The 25,169-nt window shown below is 38.8% G+C and overlaps 1 protein-coding gene and 1 long non-coding RNA gene across 4 annotated transcripts in view; one reads left to right on the top strand and one right to left on the bottom strand.

Moving 5' to 3' along the window:
- The window catches only part of ine (solute carrier family 6 member inebriated), a 113,899-nt gene that overhangs the window by 14,186 nt on the left and 74,544 nt on the right, over window positions 1–25,169 (top strand). The gene's annotated exons all lie outside the window — the stretch shown is intronic.
- On the bottom strand, window positions 952–21,137 carry LOC110827486 (uncharacterized). Its single transcript, XR_002542338.2, has 3 exons — window positions 20,964–21,137; window positions 8,228–8,419; window positions 952–1,410 (listed from the first exon to the last, which is right to left on the bottom strand). It is a non-coding gene; the product is annotated as an uncharacterized LOC110827486 (long non-coding RNA).

The following is a 25,169-nucleotide window of genomic DNA, read 5'->3' as shown; positions in this document are numbered from 1 at the left end:
ACTTTAAAGTAATATGCATACAAATTTTTACAATTTAATACATGATATAGCCTTGTTATTGTATATTATCATATATATTTGATTCTTTGTATTCTGCGTGATAGTGTCCTGATAACGATATGATGTCCACTAACCGTATTTGTACTCATTTATGGATTTGAGGTAAAATTTGGAAGTAAGAACGCGGGTGAAAAGTTGTTTGGCGACTTTAGTTTTAGATCGGGTTGACCGATAAGAGCGTAAATGCGTTTGGCGTAAGTTATATCTGCTTATGTTACTGAACATTCAGGTGATGAATTTAAATAACTTTAAATACACACTGCCAAACCATTAGTTCTAGAACAAAGGTTTAATTTAAATGTAAATTGTAGTTGAGAACTCGATACGTTGTAAATCTCCAGTATCGATTTAATTACAGTTGAACTACTCCAAGCAGGTGGCACAGTGTTGCGTAATCTTATAGTTTCTCTTCGGAACGAGAAAGAATTATCTCACCAATGGGAAAAATCAATTATTCTTCTTCTTGAAAACGGAAATCAGTAATTTCCTAGAACAATTCTTTCGTCAACTTCATATGGTATTTTGCTGAAACGTCTTACACTATTAGGTGATAAAACTGGTTATCATGCATATGTGGGTCAAATTAATCATACCTTTCGGAGCCACAAATACGTTATTAGAGAAATAATGTAATGGATCAGTGCATTATATTTTTATACATTTATAGATATTAGTAAATTTGGTGAGAAACACTATGTAAGATTTTAATTCGGACCCAACAACTTTTAGAGTTAATTAACTTGTGTGTAGACCAACGTGAGTTGACTAGTAGAGTTTCCTTTGTCGTTTGTCGTCTACTAAACGGGGTGCTCTATGTTCAATGCTCTTTAATTTCACTCTGAAGTATAACATCAGGAAAGTTGAAGAGAATGAGAGACGTGTGCAACTGAATGGATTAAATAAGATACCAGGATTTTAGTTTATTAGTTAAACAAGAAAGTACAAAAGATTCAGTTGGAAGTAATTATTGTCTTTTTTTAATAAGATTTTCAGGAGAGAGTGGACATTGTGTGCGCTTTCGTCGCTGTTAAGTATTATCCTCATTGACTTCAGTTCCTCAACTGGGTGTTCGCCTTGCGCTAGCTTTCCTTTGACTTTCATTCAAATGTTCTGGTTCAGTTGTCCTGTACATTCACCACAGAGCTCTCCTTGTATTACTAGGCATCTCTATCCAGCCAACTCCGCTGTACACAGTCGTCCTTATTCTGTTGGGAATTATTCAGCGGTTCATAAATCCCTCTTCGTTATGTTATTTACAAGTTTATCACCGTTATTACACCATCACGTCCTTCGCCATTCCAATTCTGTTCTCACCTTCATTCCAAATAAAAGTGATGTTTGTGGAGTTTCCTTTGTTAAACCAGAGAATGTGCACAATATTCATATATAAACTGTTCAAAATATTGACGTAAAATATTACTTCTAATGTCGAAAGCTTATCACATTTATTATTCTGATATGGCAGCTGCTAATCACTGCTTTGTCACGGTTCATATGTTGGCTCCTCGCATAGGGAATAAGGCTGAAATTAGATTATTATACAACTGCAAAGTCCATGTACTTAAAGCTAATGACAGCATTGCACGCCAACAGTTTACATTTTCAGACACCTCGGGCGCACATGTTCGCTAGCTAACATCTTCAAAGAGCTGTAGACTAAACGCTGTGTTCCGCAACCGTCACGTCAGAACAAGTTGTTTGTATTTCTATTCTTTTACCGATATTCGAGTAGGCACACTGATCACAAAACAAACAGGAATCTGTCCGTGTCAATTTTACTGAATAAACAAATCCATTTCGTGGGAGGATTGGGTAAGGGAGGGGATTCAAGAGTTTCTCTCCTTCTGTATGCTGTACGTCGTAGCTTCGAATTTGTCCTCAGTGTGAGCCAGTTCTACGAACGTTGTACAGAAATGTGGTTGTTTCTTTACAAGTAGCGGAATTATTTGTATCTGTCACAAAAATAAGATTGACCATTATGAACGTAAAGTTTAGATAATCACGATTCGTCCTCGTGGAAGTCATTTGAGTGGCAGACTGCACAGGAGCTGAAAGGAAGCCGTCGTATGTGAATATCCAAAATGGCAGTGGCTGGAAATAATCGCCAGAAATTCGACGCATCCGATCATTCCAGGTCAGTTAAGGAATTAGTTAATCTCTAGTTCAAAAACGCTTAGACAGACGCACTCGTCTCTTGCTCTACGGATTTTATGCTCTCAGCCGTAATTTGGAATAACAATAGAGAATAGAATCAAATGAACGCCAATATTCCATTCGGTTATTCAAAAGTCTGCTGAAAATTTTCTTGTTCTTTATTCGGGCTTTACTCAAAATTATGTGCGCTGTAGTAATATAATTACTTCATGGCATGTATCATACACGTGTTTACTGCTTGTCAGTTTAGCCAAGGTTTTAAAATGTATGAAGATGGCTGCCTTCTGGCTTGTTGCACCGTATAGTCTGGTAGACGCTTACCGAAGTTTGAGAGATATTTGCTGCCTACACCATTACAGCTTTGACCAGTAAACTACTGTTAGAACTCAGAAGACAACCATATTCATACTCGCCGCCATGATAAACTTAAATCTTGCTAAATTAAAATGTATATATGTCCACCGCTTGTATTTCGAATTAATTGTGTACGTCCTTATTTAATAAACAGTGTAACTAATAACGACACTGCAGCCTCTTAAATGGCAGGCTCAACTACAAGAAACTAACACTGGATATATACGAGGTGCGATCGGAAAGTTTCCAGACTGCGCCTATAAAAACCCGTACACTTATCTCAGGTATTAAATTCATCCATCACCCTCGAAGTAGTTCCCCTGGGAGTGAACACAACGATCCCAGCGCCGCTGCCAAGCCTGGAAGCATCCCTGGAAATCTTTCTTTGTCAGCCTGTCAAGCACCATCTGCGATTCTGCCTGAATCTCTTCTATCGTCTCAAATCTCCTTCCCTTTAGCTGAATTTTCATCTTTGGGAAGAGGAATAAGTCACACGGCGAATAAGGAGGGTGCGGGATGACGGCCATGGTGTTTGAGGCCAAAAACTGCCGAACTTTGAGGGCGGTGTGCGCTGGCGCGTTGTCATGATGCGTCGCATGTGGAGTTCTTCCTTTAGAATCAGCTGACAGGTCCCATAGCCTATCCCAACAATGTCGCACAAGTCGTTGATGGTACGACGTCGATCTTCGTGAATGGCCTGCGGAATCTTCGTAACATTTTCAGGCGTTGTGCTCGAAGATGGTCGTCCAGAACGCTCGTCATCATCGACAGAGGTTCGGCCATTTTTAAAACGTGAATGCCACACAAAAGTTTGTGCACGACCCATTGCGGACTCCGCAAATGCTTGCTTTAGCATTTCATAGGTTTCCGTAGCCGTTTTGGCGAGTCTTTGGCAAAATTTGATGCACACTCTTTGTTCATGAAAATCCGCAATCGCAGGAGGGTCGGTGTAATGCACTACCAAAACGCCCGTAACTAAGAAACAAATGCTAATTCGATGATGCTGGCTGGCACACTGATTCACTATGAATGTAGGCCGCACCCCCTAAAGGCAGAAGCTCGTACTACATCCGGTTCGCCCTCTATTGACACAGTCTTGAAACTTTCCGATCGCACCTCGTGTGTGTATATATATATATATATATATATATATATATATATATATATATATAGGATGTGAACCAAACTTATTGTAAATGCTGTAGTGGTTGTTAGCGTCGAAGCAGTCGGTGATCGGCATTAACTTATATCTCTTTATGCATTGCATCTTATATGATCTGCTCTTAAGAACCAAGCAGTCAGGTCGAAAAGACTGGGCAGTCAGAAGTATTTTACACTTTAAGTTATTTCCTAAGAATACGTGGATAAACAATTTCGTCTGATTGTATCTTTAGCAATGTTTCCAAAATTCGAAGTGACTTGTTTAGAATATAATTCAAAAGCGTTATTTCTGTCCCATCCTTAACCGTACGTTTGCTGAACAATATTTTAGATCGTTACAGTATTCTGCATATATGTCTGTGTTTTTTAAATGAAGCAATTATGTCACAAACGCGAAGCTTAATTTTATTTGAAGTAAATTCAATATATATGCAATAAGGTAAAGTTGTTAAGTAAAATTTTATTGAAGAAAGTTAAAATGAGGTACTCATGTAGCAGGCATAAAGAAAATCATAAGTAAATTGCCGGCCAGTGGATTAACTCCTGCATTAACAATTTTCGGAGTAAACGGTGATTAATCAATTGGTTTTTTAATGAAGTCGTGGTGTGAGTTCGTAGGTTTCCCTCCCTCCAAGTCGCTATAAATCCCTTCACTTACCAACATCTTCACTTGAGCCCCGAAGATGGAGACATTATGTTTCTAGGAAACGTTTGTGTCTGCCTACCAATCTACACGCCACCAAAATCCGGAAGTATGACATCAAGAAGTGTTTACTCGAGTTTGAGATTAACACTTCCGCCCTTCGAGTCAAATAGAAACATGCCATTCTTTAAGAGTGAAAGCTTGGTGCTAATGCAGATGTGCCAAGAACGCTGTAATGCCGTTGATTTAGCCGACTGACCACAGTCCTTCCCCTCTGCCCGGATGTCGACTGCGAGTGGGCTTCGCAAATCATTCTTAAGTGCACTGTTGAATTGCCAGTGCACATGTTATTGTACCGCAGTGACTTTGCCATTAACAATGATTTTGCTAATTTTGTCCCCATAATTTAAGCTCTTAAAACGAATATTATTTACAAGTGGTTTTTTTGAAAGTGTTGATTCCTGTATCTGAATCCTTAGCCAGGTACGATATATAACTTCACTGAATTGAAGAGATGAAACATTAAATTCGGAGTCTTACGGAGGAGTTACGTGGAAATTCTGTTGTATTACACACATGTTCATGTGAAGGTCGATTGTTAAATATATTCTTCTGTTATACACAAACTGCTTACAATAAGGATCAGCAACCTGCGGGCCGCATTTGAAGCTCGCAAACTTTTCCCAAGGCGAGAAGGGAAAAGAAATTTATGCATGAGGTTAACGTATAGATAATTATATAAGCGTTAAGGGAATCAACAAAGGGAGCTGGGGTAGATCAGTTAGTATAGTGACTGAACGACCGGAGTTCGATCCCCGGCAGGAACAGATGATTTTTCTTCTAGCCTCTACATCCTCACTGGCTCTGGAGCCCACCGAATATTTTATCCATTGGGTACCTGGGTCCTTTCTCGGGAGTAAAGCGCCGCCGGGGCGTGACTCTAACCATTTACCCCATCTAGCGCCGAGATTAAGAATGAGTAGGAGCTGTACCGCCTCTTCCCCCCCCCCAAGCGCCTACATGGCGTACAGTGCGATAGCTTTAATTACTTTACTTTTAAGGTAAAAAAAAAGTGACAGTGGAACCACGGTTCCGGAAAATTTGACGTAAATACGTCTATACGGTAAGGAGTTTATATAGTGGCTTTATTCTAAATATTTTCTTTATACATGCTTTACAATTGAGTAAAGTTTGAGTAAGACATTGCTTATTCAACTTGAATTAGTTACGCTTAAGATGGGTCTGTGGTAGCTGAAATATGTTATAAAATTTGTACATTTTAGAGTATCAACATATCGTGCAAACACCATATCTATACAAGATTTTGATCTAGTAGTACTACATTGAGGAATTGACATCAACATTAAGCCAAACGCTTCCTCCATAAATGTGACAAAACTTTGATTTTCCTCCTTCTTTAAATCAATGTTAAAATCTCCTGTCAATATTATCGGCATTGTATTAGGATTTTCTGTGTCTTAAATGACTCAAAATAAGTTTCTTACATTCATCAATAGGTGTGTGGTTACAAATATACAGGGTTACAATTAAAACTTTTTCATCATTGACCATACACTCTGGAGTTCATTATTTAATACTTCTATTTTTTACGTTTTCTGTACTGTCTCATATATTCTGCGTTATGGAGTCTTTTAGCTTCAATGTCATCCATCTTGTACATAGTATGACGCAACAAACTAACGCAAGAATAGATTTCTTAATAATTCTTATATAAGATAAGTACCTGTGATATTGTAAAACGTTTTAACAGCACAATATTATTTACTCTACGACGCACTTCTTCTACAAGCGATTCACAGCTCAGCTCTTTCCGCAATAACGAAAGCGGATTGTTGACGGCAGTAATGTAACGCAAACATTGCCGAGTAAACAGATAACGTTTCCTAGGTAACAACAATGCATGCAAGCTGACCATTGTTGTCGGTCCATATTTACAAATTGTTGATATTTCCTAGGTAACCATCTTACACATTTTTCTTACACATTTTCCTGTCACTTTTTCGTTACACTTTTTTGCGGAATGACACTGACCCTTCCATATAGAAGTATTTACGTCAAGAAAGTAAGCGTTTGGGGTGAGTGGAGGTATAGCTCCTCTCTTCCTTGACCTCGGCACTAGATGGGGGTGAGTGGTCAGCGTCACGCCCCTGCCGGCTTTACCCCCGGGAAAGGACCCCGGTACCCATTGTAGTGGAGGCTGGGTGGGCCCCAGAGCCAGTCTGGACGCAGAGGCTAGAGGAAAAATCCTCTGCCCCAGTCGGAAATCGAACCCCGGTCGTCCAGCCCGTAGCTAGTCACTATACTGACTGAGCTATCCCGGCTCACCTTTTAAGGTAAACAATAGAATAAATACTTTTTAATAAGGAAAATAAAAATTATATAAGTTCATGCATGCCTGTTACATTAAAATCGCGTCAGTTCAATATTTTTTTGACGTAAATACGTCTATATTTTAGGGTCAGTGTCATTCGGCAAAAATGTAACGAAAAAGTGTTACGAAATAGTATTACGTAAAAGGGAAACGAAAAAGTGTAACTTCATTGTTACGTTACCTTGGAAACGTCATCTGTTTATCAACAAATAAACAACAATGGTTACCTATATAGTTACCTTACATTACCTTACCTTACCTTACCTTACCTTACATTACATTACCTTAACTTACATTACATTACCTTACCTTACCTTACATTACATTACCTTACCTTACCTTACCTTACCTTACCTTACCTTACATTACATTCATCTACCACAGACCCATCTTAAGCGTAACTAATTCAAGTTAAATAAGCAATGTCTTAATCAAACTTTACTCAATTGTAAAGCATGTATAAAGGATATATTTAGAATAAAGCCAATATATAAACTTCCTTTCCGTATAGACGTATTTACGTCAAATTCTCCGGAACCGTGGTTCCACTGACAACTTTTTGTTCCGTTGTTGAAACCGTATTATATTTAACAAAATAATATAAAAATTATTGTGGTATTAATAACCGTAGTTTTATAAAATTAACAATAACTTAGATTTACAACTGTTAAAATCTAACAAGCTATGCTTATACAATAAACTGAATTGTATGGAGGAATATAGCTGTTGTTTTCAAGTTAATCTTTGAGTTAAAGAATTGCAGTTCCGCTACTGTCTACGACATTATTGATATTTTTCTGCGGTCCTCGACAAAGATGTGAGTAGCAAATGCGTCCCGTGGTAATAAAATTTTGCTGACTCCTGGCGTACAATGTTGTTCTGCATCGTAATTCAGTGGACGAATCAGAGGAAAACGTCCAAGACTCCAAACAGACGTCAGGTCCATAGACAGAATGTTTTATAAGCAAAGGGGTGGGGACAGATCGGTGTACAAAAATACACGCGAAACATTTAGTTTATTAATGTAATATGTTGAATGCTGCTTGAAAGATTTCCAGTTACACTATCTGAAGTCTTACTTAAAACGCCATATTGAGAACTAATAGAAAAAGGTGACCTTCTTTTGTTGCATTCAAATCTTTTTGAAGGTCTGTTTACTCTCGTATGGGATACGAGGCATCTACTTCTTTTCATATGCAGATCTATGAGAAAATTGGCTGAAGCTGTAACGTTTGTGACTTGTATTGAAATGCAGCCGTTTCGAATTTCGGCCGTAACAGCGAATATCATGGAATATTTTCGTAGTTTCATTCAGTTCCTCAAGACTATGCTGGGATATTTCATTTCAATATGCCACGATCTTTCCCTTTGAAATTCTTACAAGTTCACAGATCGTGATTGTCCTCACATCATTCTACGTTAAATATCAGCAGCATTCAATCCAGTGTTGTTAAAAGACTTACGATTCGTCCAGAAATCACTGGAATTCTTCGTGGAGAAACAAACTTCTCGCGGGCAATACGTAGCTTTGTCATCTAAGTTGCTGACCTTGTCTCAGAATGTAGCTTTGTGGCCAAGGATTCTCTGCGGTGTTTCAAGGCACTCATCGTTCATGTGAATGAATGGGTTACTTCAGGCCATTTACGGAAAGCGCCCTGCAAAAAAGTACTACGAATTAAGTTTCTGTGACGTAGGCTATTTTTTTGCCACGTGTAAATTACTGATTCAGAGACGTGGGCCTTGTGCCGCTCGAACACTGGGCCCATGGGTTCGAATCCCACTCAAGGCATTGATGTTTATCCGCATCTTTCTGTGTTGTGCTGTCCTGTGTACAGGTACAGGCTTTACGACGGGCCGATCACTCGACCAAGGAGTCCTACCGAATGTCTAAATAGATCAAGCAAACCTCCTAGAGAGGAAAAAAAGCAGACCCTGCCAAAGTGAAACAAATGCTAAAGAAGAAGAAGGAATTACTGATTAAAATAAGTTTTGGACTTCCATTCCGCAGATGGGGAGATGAAATATTCTAAACTGAACGGTATCGAGCACTTCGCAAGTTGAATCTGCTCTGAATTTCTCAGCGAATTCAAAATTTGATTAGCTGCTATCGTTTCCAGATATTGTCATATTATCGATATATTTATTAGCTATATCTATTTGTGCTTTTCTTATAAAACATACTTAGATTTCTTGAGATTTATTTGTAGATCAACCTCGCTCATGGTATCTAATACAACTTCTGGTTTTTTTGTGTTACTGATGTGTTTGCTAGTAAGTTAAAATCGTCAGCATTAACAAGCAGCCAATATGAACCATTCACTTCCAGTGACTTCAGATGTTCTTGGATCTTCCTAGTACGTTTTCTAAAACGAAGCTGAAAAGTAGTGGCGATTAAATATCTCTTTATTTTAGCCATATTCAGAGTGGAATAATAGACGAAATATTAATTAATGCAATGAGGAAGTCGTCGCTACGAGGCTTTTGAAGCAGGAGAGTCAAACGCCTTCTGACTTGCAGATTTTTGTATAGCGTCATATTCGTTTTATCAGGTCTGTCAGTTTCACGGAATGCTCTGTTTTCCAAGACCTTGCCTGTACCTTGCTCACTTCAGTGCTCGTTGGAGGAGGCAATTGGATAAACTGCTGTGGCAAAGAACGTTTTTATTCTGGCTTCTTCTGCAAGGATCAAAATAAAACAATTAACGATGGACAAGGAGTAGACAACGAGCTGTAGAAAACATAAAAATATGTTCTGTTGAATAATAAGAAAATACGGAGTCGTGAGTCAGCGCCACCATTGATGGAAAGATATGCAGAACATCACATAACTGCAGTGGAACCTACCAAAATGGCTGCGCGGTCTAAGGGGAACAATTTGGAATGGAATCGCAATGCACTACATCAAATAAATTATTAGTGAAACTGTGATTACTTGACGAGATAACAAAGCCAGTCACAGAGACAAGATGAGAGCCTTTCGAGGAAAGCAAAGACATCGTTAACAGTACAAACAATATTGGATAGGCGTAATCCATACCGGAATACATTGACTTTCCACTTGTGTTCTCTGCACCTTTTCAGTCTGAATGTCTCCTGTAGAAACAGGAAACTAATAATTGCATGCAGGCTAGTGCGCAAGGAGGAGGAGGACCTTATTCTTTTAGACCTCAAGAATTCGTTGTGTCGCCGCAAGAAAGAACATAAGTACAATATTTCTATGCTGTAAAAGCTTCTTGTAAACAACAGATGACTTGCGTTGAAAATGAGGACAGAAATGGCTCTCGAAACGTCGGCAGAGTTTAACCAAGTGACGCGGCTGCTGGCCAAAGAAGATTTTATTAATTATCATTAACAGACGGTCTATAGGTAAAAGAAGTAAAGCTGTCCCACTATAGGCGTTTGATTTTGTGTGTGTGGGGTGGTTTAGGTCTTTCTTCTTATTAACCTCTGCACTAAACAGGGGCAAGTGGTCAGCTTTACGCCTTGGCCGCGCTTTATCCCCGGAAAGCGACCCCGGTACCTGTTGGACAGGACACTTCGAAAAATGTAATTGGCAGCTGCCGTCATAATGTGATGGGCTATTCTTTGTTCTTTCACTGAAAACGCAATTAAGGTGTTTTGCCGGGCGTTAAACTCTATTAAAGGAACCTCACTCACATGTTTATCTTCAGGAAGAGCATCGTGCAATTATACGCTTTTTTTCAGAAAAACGCCAATGAGATTTACCAAGCGGGAAAAGTAGTTTCGTATTCCTATTTAAATTAAATATGATGTAGCATCTAAGTATGGATACACAGTAACCTTGACTGACAGCAACTGATAACGATCACAAGACATGGAATCAAATGTCCATCTGTCTCTGTCTCAAATTGTCTGTTCCTCGTGTGACATAACACAACGTATCGTAAGTTTTTATCGAAACTGTAATGAAAGCTAATGCGATTGAATACATATACGATATTTGTTCGAGATTTAGTTATTGCAATGTATGAATTACTGTGTAATAAGTATAAGATGGTAAGTAAAGATAATTAGTTTAGTAAAGAATTTCCGATAGACATGCTATACAAGACTAAACGTGTCTAAAGCTATCAACTAGACTTGGGCAAACTTTAAGTAATCTCAGGCCGGACCTAATCCTTTCATCGTGGCCTCAGGCAATTATATGAAGTAAATTATTACGAGTAGTTCAACAAAATGAAGTCTGAAGTCGAGACTAGTGTAATGAGTAAATAAAAGTACTACCAATAGCCGTGCGTTAAAACCAATTAAATATCAAAATCTCAAGGAAGCATTTGGAAAATATGTGTACTTCATGTCAGAATACACTTCCACTATTGTTTAGCGACGCATGCATGGTCCTTGGATTTGCATAACAAGTTGCAACTCTGCTGACAGTGGCCGAGCGATTTAAGGCGTGCTTTGATCGCTCGAAGACGAGGATTGTGGGTTCGAATCCTAATCGAGGTATGGCCTTGTGTTGTCCGGCGTAGGAAGAGGCCTTGCATTGGGTTAACCCTTGTTCAAGAACGACTGCCCGTTATCTAACAAAGGGTTAGAAATTCTACAGGAGGCCAGGGCTCCTAGGAACTGTAAGCGAGTTCAGGGAGAACAGGCTATGACGTGAGTAGACCTACACGTACGTGACCACGGACCGGTGATACTAATAAATGAACACAAATAACAAATAGTTTGCACATCTTTTATGACTGAATATGAAATTATAAGGAGCATTGAAGGCCTTAGTTTTCGAAGGTAAAAGAATTGCAGGACGAAGCGCTCCTTGTGTTTGTCCTAATGTTTTTAATAATCTTGATTATACAGTATAGTGCAGATCGGCATGAAAATCACGTAATTGAAGGTCAGTCCAACCCCATATTTTGTCAACTTCTGACTTTTCTGAAAATTATGCCTGACCTTGAGAGGTCTTCAGCTTAAAGCAACGCTGTGATCATTCGGAAATATACAGCATGAGTCATACTTGTTTGAATGGGGAATAACAACATATATGTCGGATTTGAGGTTTTCACAGCGGTGAGTATGAAGATTTCTGCGGTTAATCACCCTTATGACGGAGGCAGTATGACCTCCGAAACGTTGGTAAACATCTACCATACTACACGGCGCAACAACCCAGAAGACAGAAATCTTCATACTAAGAATCGCCCTGATGACGGAGGCAGTATGACCTCCGAAACGTTGGTAAACATCTACCATACTACACGGCGCAACAACCCAGAAGACAGAAATCTTCATACTAAGAATCGCCCTGATGACGGAGGCAGTATGACCTCCGAAACGTTGGTAAACATCTACCATACTACACGGCGCAACAACCCAGAAGACAGAAATCTTCATACTAAGAATCGCCCTGATGATGGAGGCAGTATGACCTCCGAAACGTTGGTAAACATCTACCATACTACACGGCGCAACAACCCAGAAGACAGAAATCTTCAACACATACTATGTCGCTATAAAAATCTGTAACATTTTTCATACATTAAAATGCTCACTCTTTTAGACAACCATTTGAAATATGTTATGATGAGAAAATAATACTATTATAAAAATTGTTTGTGTTTTGTAAAATATAAAAAGGAGATGGTGTCTTTAAAGTTTCCAAAGGCACAAGGTGCAGGCTCTGGCATGAGCTTATATGGCATTTCATCATCATCGTCATAATCATTATGGGATAGGCTACCTGTTCCGGCTCATATCTGAGACCGTCTTTTTCTGGGTCTACCAGGTTCTCGTCTTTCTCTCTGTTTATATTCATATACTATTTTTGGAATCTGTCGGTCATCCGTCCATGTTATATCAGTTTATTCCTATACTCTTCAATCTAATCCTGTGTTTTAAATATCCCAGAAGTATTTCTTACTAGAGCAGGGCGCTCCTTTCGGAGCTCCTAGGGAGGGTTGGTCAAGTTTGTAAAACGCCACCAACCTTGTGTAAGAAACTAAACTAACCGCCCCGAATTGAGGGTTAAAACAATTGGTTGCGTTTTGAAATCTTAAGTAACACGATAAAATAACTCCCCTTCGGGGGGGGGGGGGGGTAGTTTAGTGTCTCATTCAAGTATTTTAGCCCTTTAGTAAGAAACTAAACTAACCCCCCGAATGGCTGGTTAAAACACTTGACAACCCCCCCTTCGGGGGGTTAGTTGCGTTTTAAAATCTTTAGTAAGACACTAAACTAACCTCCCCTTCGGGGGGGGTAGTTTAGTGTCTCATTCAAGTGTTTTAGCCCTTGAGTAAGAAACTAAACTAACCCACTCGAATGGGGGGTTAAAACACTTGACAACCCCCCCTTGGGGGGGTTAGTTGCGTTTTGAAATCTTAAGTAACACGCTAAACCAACTCCCCTTCGGGGGGTTAGTTTAGTGACTCATTCAAGTGTTTTAACACCTGAGTAAGAAACTAAACTAACCCCCCGAATGGGGGGTTTAAACACTTTAAATTCTTGAGTAAGACACTAAACTAACCCCCTTCGGAAGGGTTAGTTTAGTGTCTCATTCAAGTGTTTTAACCCTTGAGTGAGAAACTAAACAACCCCCCGAATGGTGGTTAAAATACTTGACGAACCCCCCTCCGGGGGGTTGGTTGCGTTTTAAATTCTTGAGTAAGACACTAAACTAACCCCCCCTTCGGAAGGGTTAGTTTATGTCTCATTCAAGTGTTTTAACCCTTGAGTAAGAAACTAAACTAACTCTCACCCCCCAATGGGCGGGTTAAAACTTTTGACTAACTCCTCCTTCGGGGGGTTGGATGCGTTTTAAAATCTTGAGTAAGATACTAAACTATACCCCTTCGGTATGTTAATTTAGTGTCTTATTCGGAGCACTTTCTTTAATCTGATTTTTTACTTCTTTACATCGCTGTTCAGAGGCCAATTTTCTTGGTCAGTCAGCTTTCTACGTCCAACCCCACCCTTGCAAATTTTCGTCTGATTTCTTTCCCTTCTGTTTCTGTTGAATACGTTTTTCTACCTTTATCAATGTAAGTCTTACTTCGCTTTCCTTCATTTGTTAAATAGTTCTGATGTTTTAGTTCTTTACCTCGCTGTTCAGAGGCCAACTGTTCATGGTCAGTCAACTTTCTACGTCCAACCCCACCCTTGCAAATCTTCGTTTGTTTGTTTTTTGCTCTTCTGTTCTTGTTGAATAAGTTTTTCTGCGTTTATCAATGTAAGTCTCCCTTCGCTTTACTTTATTTGTTAAGTACGTCTGATGTTTTAGTTCTTTACATCGCTGTTCAGAGGCCAATTGTTCTTGGTCAGTCATCTATCTACGTCCAACCCCACCCTTACAAATCGTTTGTTTGTTTTTTGCTCTTCTGTTCTTGCTGAATAAGATTTTCTACGTTTATCAATGTAAATTTCCCTTCGCTTTTCTTTATTTGATAGATAGGTCAGATGTTTAAGTTTTTACGTCGCTATTCAGAGGCCAATTGTTCTTGGTCAATCAACTTTCTACGTCCAATCCCACCCTTACAAATCTTCGTCTGCTTTCTTCCCCTTCTGTTCTTATTGAATAAGTTTTTCTACGTTTATCAATGTAAGTCTTCTTTCGCTTTTCTTTATTTCTTAAATAGGTCTGATGATGTAGTTCTTTACGTCGCTGTTCAGAGACCAACAGTTCTTGTTCATTCAACTACTTACGTCCAGCCCCACCCCTGCAAATCTTCGTCTTAAAATCGATCAAAGTCAGTTTTCATGATACTTTCGTAATCGTAATATATCGAATGAGTATCAGTTTACCTTGTAGGAGTTGTTAGAGTTGGTACTTCAAATACTTGATAACTTCTTCTTTCACTTTTCTGATTTTTTAGGCCAACTGTCAGTCAATATTCAAGAATGCGATGTGCTGCTTCTGGAGCAGTGACAATGCGACTGGGTTGATAATTTTTGATTTCTTTGTTGTGAAGCGTTATTTGTTTACTCTGCATTGTTGTGTTGTACTCGGCATTGTTGTGTTCCACAACAATGCCGAGTAAAGAAATATCTCTTGACATTGTTGATGACGTCATTTTTTGATGACAACGAGGAATCACAAATTTTTATATTATAATAATATATAGTAAGATGGATTTGTTTATAAGATGATCCATTAGCTTGCATCCTTTTATTCAACGAAGGAGACGCACTTTCGGTGACTGAATCTGTTACAGATCTTTGGTTGTAAAATCCAGTCTTCACTTCCATAAATTAAAATCGGCATTGCTAATACTTTGTAAAATTTTATATGGTGCCTCTGCCCACTTTAAGTGTTGTCTGTATTATTCCACATATGGAGTGGAATTTAGCTAATTTAATTTGAATATCTACATTGGTGTCATAAGATATATCGTTGCCAGGATATTTAAAATTTGATATTTGTTCGACTGGTTCGTTGTAAATTATGATTTTTGCTCTAATAGGATATTTTCCTCTGAAAGCCATTACTTTAGTTTACAGATGTTGTTTAATAAGTACATGGAACGTTGTAGATTACCTTCAGTAGACATTATTACTTGGTCGTTTGCGAACAGTATTGTATTAAGTAAAATGTTCGATTTAAGCGTTATTTCTTTATGAGCTTTTTCTTTCCTCCTTCCTATGGTAAATAATGAATTACAGTGGATCCTCGATACACCGCGCCTCGTTATACCGCGGCTGTGATCATGTCCCCCAATACGATTACATATGTATTACGTCAGTTAAGTAAATTTCACATATAGCGCGGGTACTGAAGCTGTCCTCCCGCGTTATGTCGAGGTTCCACTGTATCAATTTTGGTTTTAGTTTAGGGATGAAACCGTCATAGTCACATGTATTATTATATTATTTGGGGAAAATTTGAAACATCCAAGATTTTCAGTCTGCTTAATTACATAACCCATTATATAATTTTGAAATTTAAATTACATGTGACAAGTTCCCCGCGAAAATGTCCGCTACTTGTTTCTTGCTTAAATTTAAATTAAATAGCTACAGTTTTTTGTAAAGCTCAACCACAAAATCGACAGCAACTGAAAATACACACTGTATTATGTATTTGAACATTTTAGATATCTAGACTTAAAAATCATTTAAATGCTGCTAAAATTGCACTGGCCTTGATATAATTTTTGTTCAACTTTTCCGTTGTTCTATGTTAAAATATTTCTTGGTTGTTTCTCCGACATGTACCTAAGCATATTACATGTTACTTTTTAGTGATCGCATTCCTTTGCTGTTTAATTTACGGTACAAATAACAGTTTAGAAATGTAATTATTCTTAATATTTCTTACTTGTGGTATAAATGGCTCCCTTCACGGTGAATTAAAATGAAACAGAATACATAATTCAAACTCTTCGTAAATGTAAGACAGCCTCTACTGGTAATTTCTTAGATGTTGGTCTTTTGGGTTCTAAGGCCTTGTATATTTGTAGGAAGATAATTAAAATTTGCGGTTTCGAGAAACACTGCCTTTAATATTCTGAAGTGTATGTGAGTTATATTATTAAATGAATAGGTAATAACTACGCAGATCATATATATCCATTATCACTGCTCGTTTAAGGTCTAGGACTACGTGTTTCTGGGAAATATGGAAGGTTTAACGTACCAGAAAAAACAAACGATAGTCAGAGTTACGAGATAAAGCATCTTAAAGATAATGACATATTTACGTCGGTTCTCGCTCTACTCAGAAGACCTTGAAGGCGCACCTTAGCCATCCACTTATCTGTTTACAGCAAATTATTTTATACATTCTCATTTCCTATTTCCTATCCATTTCTTTTCCCCTAAATTTGTGTGGCATCAGCATCCTGGAAGAATAACATTTTTTGTTTCGAAGTAATTGCAAGTTTTGTATCGATAGGTCCTGTTTTATATATTCAAGCTCTATTTATGTGAACCTTATCAAGTATTATGACTAATGTGCCATCCAAGAAGCAATATTAAGTAACCAACTAACTAACTATCTAACTAGATGGCTTACCGAAACCGAAGGTTCATCACCGAATTAACCAAAGCCCTCCACCGGACCCTGTCCTGGGCCAACAAAATCCAGTTTCCTTCAACTCCTATCTCCCATAGATCCCGCCTGACATTACCCTCCCATCTACGTCTAGGTCTCCCCAGCGGTCTCTTCCCCTCAGGCTTCCCAACCAATACCCGGTGCACACCTCTTGTCCCATCCATGCGCGCTACATGCCCAGCCCATCTCATTCTTCTCGACTTAATCACTCTGACAATATTGGGGGAAGAGTATAAATTTTTAAGTTCGTCATTAAATAGTTTTCTCCAGACCCCATCGTCTTCTCTCCTAGGCCCAAATATCCTCCTCAACACCCTATTCTCAAACACCAAGAAGCAATATTATAAACAAGAACGAAAACTATTTGCTTGCGAACGCGAGAATGTGGTACATTCAAGCCCATTCGGTCTGTGTTTTTCAGTCTCCTGTTTAATAAATTACGCGGAGCTGCGTAATAATGTTCTTTCAGTGTAAGTAAGAGCATGACGTAACTCCGTCTCTTCACGTTTCTTTGGGATATCATACCACACCGTCTGATAAGACATACAGTAGAGGTATTTTATTCTGAATGAGTTTGTATTGAATTACTTTGAATAAAACAGACGTAATAATAACGTACAAAAATTCGAGGAATTGTGTCTGACGAAAAGTGGTCGGATGAAACACCAGATTCGATGAAATAATTTCGTGTTTGCATTATGTCACAGTTTTTCAGCTTGGATTAATTTATTATATCTGAGGGGAAACTCAGCTATTGTTGTCTGTTGGGCGTATTCTACATTAGATAAAGTGGCATGGTGTTCTTTCACCCCCCCCCCCCTCCCCCCCGTCCACATGAGATAAAAGCTTTCGACTGAGTAAAAAAAGTGATATGGATTATTATAAAAATATTTGTTTTATTAAATATTTTAATAAAAACAGAAATACGGTTTAAATAAAAAGTCCGTCATCAGATCGCCCTGATGACGGAGGCAGTATGACCTCTGAAACGTTGGTTAATATCGACCAGACTACACAGCGCAACAACCCAGAAGACAGGAATCTTCATACTCACTGCTGTGAAAACCTCAAATCTTACACGTATAATCCTATAATTTGACTCTTCATAGTCTGATATACTAACGGACCCTTAGAAATAAATAATAAATGAAAACATATACATCTACGGAAATAATTTTAATTGGATGGTACAAAACATACAGTAACGACTGGAGATATTTCTACACTCAAAATATCTGCGCTCATAAATTACTTTTGTAACAGAACAAAGTTTAGACGTTGTCTTTATTACGTATTAAAATATCCAAGCTCGTACAATATCCCATTAAATATGTGAAATTAGGGGCATTACCCTCGAAACCCCAGAATTTGTGCCTGATTTGCAGTACTCAGATTGTGGCTTTCAGCAAAATTACGTCTTACATGTGTTGTTACATAACAGTGATAACAAGAACTTGGTGGACACAGACACACACACACACACACACACACACACACACAGCAAACATTGTTGAAGAGTTAACGGCGTGACATATATTTTGTGTTAAGTACGAGGGTCGCTCATTAAGTAATGCCCCACATTTTTTTTCTCAGCCAATAATGAAGATAGAAAAGTGCACTTTTACATGCTTGAGATTTGATGTTTCCCGCGTTCGTGTACGGAGTTTCAAATGATTCCAACCGATAGCGGAGCTGTAGTGAACTGTTAAATTGGCGTCTGTGAACGACTCTCGTTACAAACAACGAGCTGTAATTGAATTCTTTGTTGCTGAAAAAGAAACGGTGGTGAACATTCATAAACGTCTGTGTGCTGTGTATGGAAGCTGTGCAGTCGATAGGAGCACCGTTGGTCGCTGGGCTAAGAGAGTTAAAGCTTCAGGAAGTGAAGAAACCGAGCTCCGTGATCTGCCGCGCTCTGGGCGTCCTGCCACAGCCACCACTCCAGACATGTTGAACCGCGCGGATGCCATTATTCGTGAGGATCGGCGCATCACAACTCGACAATTGGCCCAACAGCTTTCAGTCAGCAATGGAAGTGTAATTGCAATTATCCGGGCTCTTGTTTATTCGAAGGTGTGCGCAAGATGGGTTCCACGAAGTCTCACAGCAGACCACAGGATTCAAAGGAAAACGATTTCTTCTGAATTGTTGGAGCGTTTTGATGCTGAGGGAGAGCTTTCTGTCCCGGATCATTACACGTGACGAAACCTGGATACACCACTTTGAGCCGGAGACAAAAAGGCAGTCAATGGAGTGGCATCATCCTCTATCACCGAGAAAGAAGAAATTCAAGTCAACTCCCTCCGCCGGAAAAGTCATGATGACTGTCTTTTGGGACAGTGATGGGGTCATTCTTGTGGATGTGATGCCAAGAGGTGCGACCATCAATTCAGACGCGTACATTATGACCCTGGAAACCCTCAAGAAGCGTTTCCGACGAGTTCGGCCTCACAAGCATCCAGCAGAAATTTTGCTCCTGCATGACAATGCACGCCCTCACACAAGTCCGAGAACCCGGGAAGAAATCACCAAATTTGGTTGAACGGTGCTGCCCCATCCACCCTCCGACTCCATCTCTTTGGGCCACTTAAAAATGCTATCCGCGGAACAAGGTTTGAAGATGACGAGAGCGTTATTCAAGCAGTGAGGACATGGCTACGTGCACAGGACAAGAGCTGGTACCGGCAAGGCATGCATGCACTTGTTCCACACTGGCTTAAAACCGTACAAGTTGATGGGGACTATGTGGAAAAATAGTATGTGTAAAGGAAACATTGATTTATACTGTCACTAAATTTGAGCCATCTTGAATAAATATGTTCTGAGGAAAAAAATGTGGGGCATTACTTAATGAGCGACCCTCGTATAAAATTTGTTTATTATTATTATTTTATACAAGTATTGTAATCAGTCATCATCGATGGGGTGAATTATAGGGTTCATTTTTAATGACTAGAGCAGGGCGCTCCTTTCGGAGCTCCTGGGGAGGGTTGGTCAAGTTTAGAAAACGCAACCAAGCTTGTGTAAGAAACTAAACTAACCGCCCCGAATTGAGGGTTAAAACAATTGACCAACACCCCCTTCGGGGGGGTTAGTTTAATGTCTTATTCGGAGCACTTTCTCTAATCTGATGTTTTAGTTCTTTACATCGCTGTTCAGAGGCCAATTTTCTTGGTCAGCCGACTTTTTACATCCAGCCCCACCCTTGCAAATCTTCGTCTTAATATCGATCAAAAGTCAGTTTTCTTAATACTTTCGTAATCGTAATATATCGAATGAGTATCAGTTTATCTTGTTGAAGTTGTTGGAGTTGGTACTTCAAATACTTGATAACGTCTTCTTTCACTTTTCTGATGTTTTAGGCCAACTGTCAGTCAATATTCAAGAATGCGATTTGCTGCTTCTGGAGCAGTGATAATGCGACTGGCTTGATATTTTTTGATTTCTTTGTTGTGAAGCGTTATTTGTTTACTCGACATTGTTGTGTTCCACAACAATGCCGAGTAAACAAATATCTGTTGACATTGTTGATGACGTCATTTTTTGACGACAGATTGGTTGACGACGACGAAATCAGAAATTTCTATAGTAGATATTACCCTGGTCGACTAATTCCGAAGTCCATGGGATTCGCTTGAAATGATGCGAATGCCATCATGTTGTTGTAAACACGACATTTGTTGCGAAAATGTCGAAGAGAAAAGAGTTTTCTAAGTTCATCAGGGTTTCCATGTGCACAACAATCATAAAACGATTTACTGGAACGATGAGTCGATTCATGGAGCCAGTGAAGCGCTTTGCAATGAATACATTCATAGTTCATAGGTCCCAGATAATGTTGTTGATGGTCGTCGTTCATAAAATGTGCTGCTATTAGCAGTCGTCCTTGGTTCTTCATTACTAATTTACTTTGATATCTAATAATTTCCTTTTCAGCGTCTTGTTTTATTTTCTCCTCTGTTCTTACCGAATAAGTTTTTCTACGTGTGTCGTTAATATGGTCTCGTCTATCATTGTAAGTTTTACTTCGCTTTGCTTCATTTGTTAAATAGTTCTGATGTTTTAGTTCTTTACGTCGCTGTTCAGAGGCCAACTGTTCTTGTTCAGTCAACTTTCTACGTCCAACCCCACCCATCCTCGTAATCGTAATATATCGAGTATATATGAGTAGTATTATTAGTATCAGTTTACCTTGTTGCAGTTGTTAGAGTTGATACTTCAAATAGTTGATAACGTCTTCTTTCACTTTTCTGATGTTTTAGGCCAACTGTCAGAAAATTGTCAATAATGCGATTCCACGCGCTTCTTCTGGAGCAGTGATAATGCGACTGGCTCGGTAGTGAAGCGTTATTTGTTTACTCGGCATTGTTGTGTTGTACTCGGCATTGTTGTGTTCCACAACAATGCCGAGTTTGTTTATAGTTGGCATTGTTGATGACGTAATTTCTTGAAGACAACGAGGAATCACAAATTTTTATAATAATAGACACAACAAACTACACAAATAATTTTATTTTGATGACTGTTGATATCCCAAGACTCAGAGATGCCCGTTATGTCTTTGTTTTCTCAAGTCCACTCTGACTAACTTGTTCTTTAGAACCAGTTTTGCCTTGAAAACTTCCAAAACCCCTAAGATCATAATAATACGTTCTGTTGCTAAAGTATTTATTTCGTTGCTCGTAATGGGCCCATTTATGTTGTTACTGCATAGCTATCTGGTTTGAATGCTCCTTGCCTTGACACAAGAAGAGGTCATTATCTGATGTTACTCTTGAGCAAAGCAGCACAGCAGCGGGTGTCAAAAATGGTTCTTCAGCTACCTTGTACTGGCTAATATTCAGAAACCATTTGAAACGTTGTTGCGTTAACATTATCCAACTTTGTGGTTGTTAATATTCTATTACCGTAACTGTCTACGTGTAATGAAAATGAAACAAAAGAAAACAAATTGCCACAGACTTATACAGAGAAAAGTCAGTAAGTTTGCACCATTTAATATGACATGTTACTTTTTCAAAACAACTGCAACGATCTCTTTTATTAAAAATGGAAATAGAATGGAATTCACGTACCGTAACAGATAAAATATTTTGTTATTAAATCGCTAATTGACATATATGAAATGGATAAAATAATTACGCGAAGAATTTTTATGCTTGTGAATAGATACTGTATTATTCAACGCTTACATTTCTCAGTATTTTTTTCAATACCCAACTTTAATGACACTAGTATTTTCGTACCTTAGAAGTTTTCAAGGCAGTCGTGAAGATATTGTTGATGACGGGAGGATTAGAAATTCCAGTCTCGGTTGTATTCCAGTGCCTACCGAGTTTAATGAAGATCGGGTTCCTAGCGGCGTATTTCGTGACATGATGTCAGATTCTGAAGAAAAGCTACTCCACGGAGTTTCACTAATTTGGATTAACAAGCTTGTACTGCTAGTGATCATTGAGCACTAATGATCTGTGATTCAGAATTAAGTAATTACTGTACACCATTTAATTGCGTTTGAATACAAAAGAAGTAATTCGTTAAATTGAAGTATTCTTATATCAATAATATTGGAAATATTTTCTATTCAAAATAGTATGAAAATAGAAGGATAAGGATTATTGATTTTTGCATTTATTTTCCAGTTTCATTTTAGAAAGTGTCTTTACTTAAGTCCATGACCAAAAGGGGATAGAACTGTACCTAAGGCTTCATCTACCGAATTGTTTCCTTGAGAAAATACTTTTATGTGACAATGTGAGCAGAATTGCTGTGAGTAATACATAGATCTATAAGCGCCTGATGCTTGGGTGGTCTAAAAGACAATAATAAATATATTTTCATGTCTCGTGAACAGTATGTGGACAGAATCGTAATATGCGAAATTGTTTTTAAGTTCTCTGAACTGTTGAAGTAAAACTGAAGTACAGGCATACCTCGCTTTATTGCCCTTCGCTTTATTGCGCTTCGCAGATATTGCGTTTTTCACAAATTGAAGGTTTGTGGCAACTCTGCGTCGAGCAAATCTATTGGCGCCATTTTTCCTACAGCATGTGCTCACTCTGAATTTACATTATGTTATAGTGCGTGATAAAACATGTTAAAATTACAGAAAAGCAAACAAAAATTACACGTTTCACGACATTAATCTCATGTGACGTCACTCGGCCGCATTCTACCATGCTGACGTCACATTCTGTCCTCTGCAGGCTCCATCGAATGCCACATTATTTAAATTATCTTTGACTCCCTCACATGCGTCAAACGCTTTATAAAGTAGGTCACGGTCTACACACAATTGTTCGATATCGACATCTTTCTGTTACAAAATATTATTTCGACCGTGGCATTCCTACCTTCAGCAGCCATTAGGTCCTTATTTTTCAAAAGGCTGAAATCCTTTAAAATCGCTTTTGACAGCCTGCAGGTAGTGTGAAGTGTAATGCTAGTAATTGTGATTTGACGGTTGTGTATAGGAAAGAAATTGTATTTAGCTTCGTGTTATATGGAGGTCACCTACAGTCTAGCAATCAGAGCTCCACCTCCCCCCACAGTCCAAAGTTCACACCATTTTTGGCCTATACAGGATTGAAGTTGTTTGAGATAAGCCGCTTCTAGTTTTCTGAATTGTGCCTTGTCATGATTCCTTCAGTATTCATATCAGTCATTACCATCGATTGCAAATAAGAGCATCACGTGATAAAATATCTACTAGAAGACCTTCAAAGTGACCATGTAACGATCTTAGGTTATGTGTTGCTTGAGTTTTTGAACCCAGGATGGACTGAACGATAAAAAATAATCTAATCTTGTTATTTTGAAACTTTTCGTTCTCTGTCAACTTTACGGATAAGATCTTACGGTCCGTTCAAATTCAGACTACCTTCCTGCGATTTCTTCATCCCGTATCTTTTATCCTCTCTCTTTATCCCCCCTCTTCGTCTCACAAACTGCTTTTGCCTGCGTTCTCAATCTCCCTTACTCTGTTGTGTTAACTTGCCCGTTTTATTCCCTTGTTTTACTATTTATCGTATTATCCTTGTAGTTCATTATTAAATTAAAACGTAAATGCAAAAGTAATAATGAAGCAGAGAGAAGTTACAAGGTTTATAATATTTGATGAAAAAATAAAGATTATAGATAAGTTGTTAGGTGGTACGAGAGTAGGAGCAAGCAGTTAGCATAACATTCCGATGTCTTTACACACTTTGTTCATAAATAAATATAATTACAGTATATTTATTATTATTTTGTTTATTTACTTTGACTTTCCACGACCGCGTTCCCGTATCCCAATTAATTCCATACACTATCAAGTTCGTCCAACGCGGATCCACCAGACGCGAATATTTATAGAAACGCATCCCCGGCGTTCTACGATGGTTTACTGTACACTCAAGCCGAAATGACAGATGTCCAAGACTCGACATACCTTAAATCTTATCATTGTGTAGCTGAAACGTTTCGCCACTTGAAAATGAATGTACGTAGCTGAAGAAGCAATCTATAGGCCGAAAATTAAGATAAAAGATAAAGGGAGCGGAATGAAGGGAAGAGTAAAAGGATGACAGTTTCCGTTCGTCATTTCCGCCAGGATATAGTCTATCAAAAATCATGGTCGTGGGTTCCATGTGAAGCTTACGGATTTAGTGGGCAGGAAAGAGCTTATTGCTAGCAAGAGAATAGCGTGGGGAACGTACAGAATTGTTTCTGTCACGGAGTGAGGGGACACTGGATGTGCACGCTACACGAGGCATAATTGTAGCGTGTGGTATCAGTTGCACACTTTGGTTTCTGTCATGTCGTGACTGAGACTTGGAGAGGGCGGATGATGTGACCTTGAATTTATGACGTGTCGTACGGAACCATAGTTCAATGCATGGAACCGTTGAATGACTTTCCTGGAATTTGACACTGTACAGGAACAAACCATGGTAGTTTATACACCAAATAAGAGGTTTTTGTTGAGTCTCATGATTTTGTAATAGTTCATTAAAATCCAAATGGTTCACTAATTTTCGTTTTACGTTGGACATAGAATGAATTATAATATAGGGCATTAACCATGCTGTTCGCAATGGTTATGATATGAAATTCTGCGTCATGTAGGTTTCGTAAAAAAGAAATAATTACAAGCGCCAAAACTGTGCAGCTTGCAGACGAAGTACATACTATTTATTGGTTTTTGTTTGATTAAACGTCCCCGTGTTTGCTGATTGCCAGTCCATCTTCATATCTGAGAAAGTATTTCGTCAGTCCAACCCGGATAAAGCCGGGTTAGCTCAGTCAGAACAGAGTGACTAGGCTACCGGCTTCGTGCCCTGGCATTGACAGGAATTTCCCCTTCTTCTTCACCTCTGCGTCTGCTGTCTGATGGACTCCGGTGACTCTTTTCCCAGG

Source organism: Zootermopsis nevadensis, unplaced genomic scaffold (assembly GCF_977971745.1).
Source record: "Zootermopsis nevadensis isolate Lab colony 2312 unplaced genomic scaffold, Znev_1.0 Znev_ptg000019l, whole genome shotgun sequence".
Classification (NCBI taxonomy): Eukaryota; Metazoa; Arthropoda; class Insecta; order Blattodea; family Termopsidae; genus Zootermopsis; species Zootermopsis nevadensis.
The sequence above is the reverse complement of the archived record's forward strand: the minus strand, read 5'-3'. Positions and strand labels throughout refer to the sequence as shown.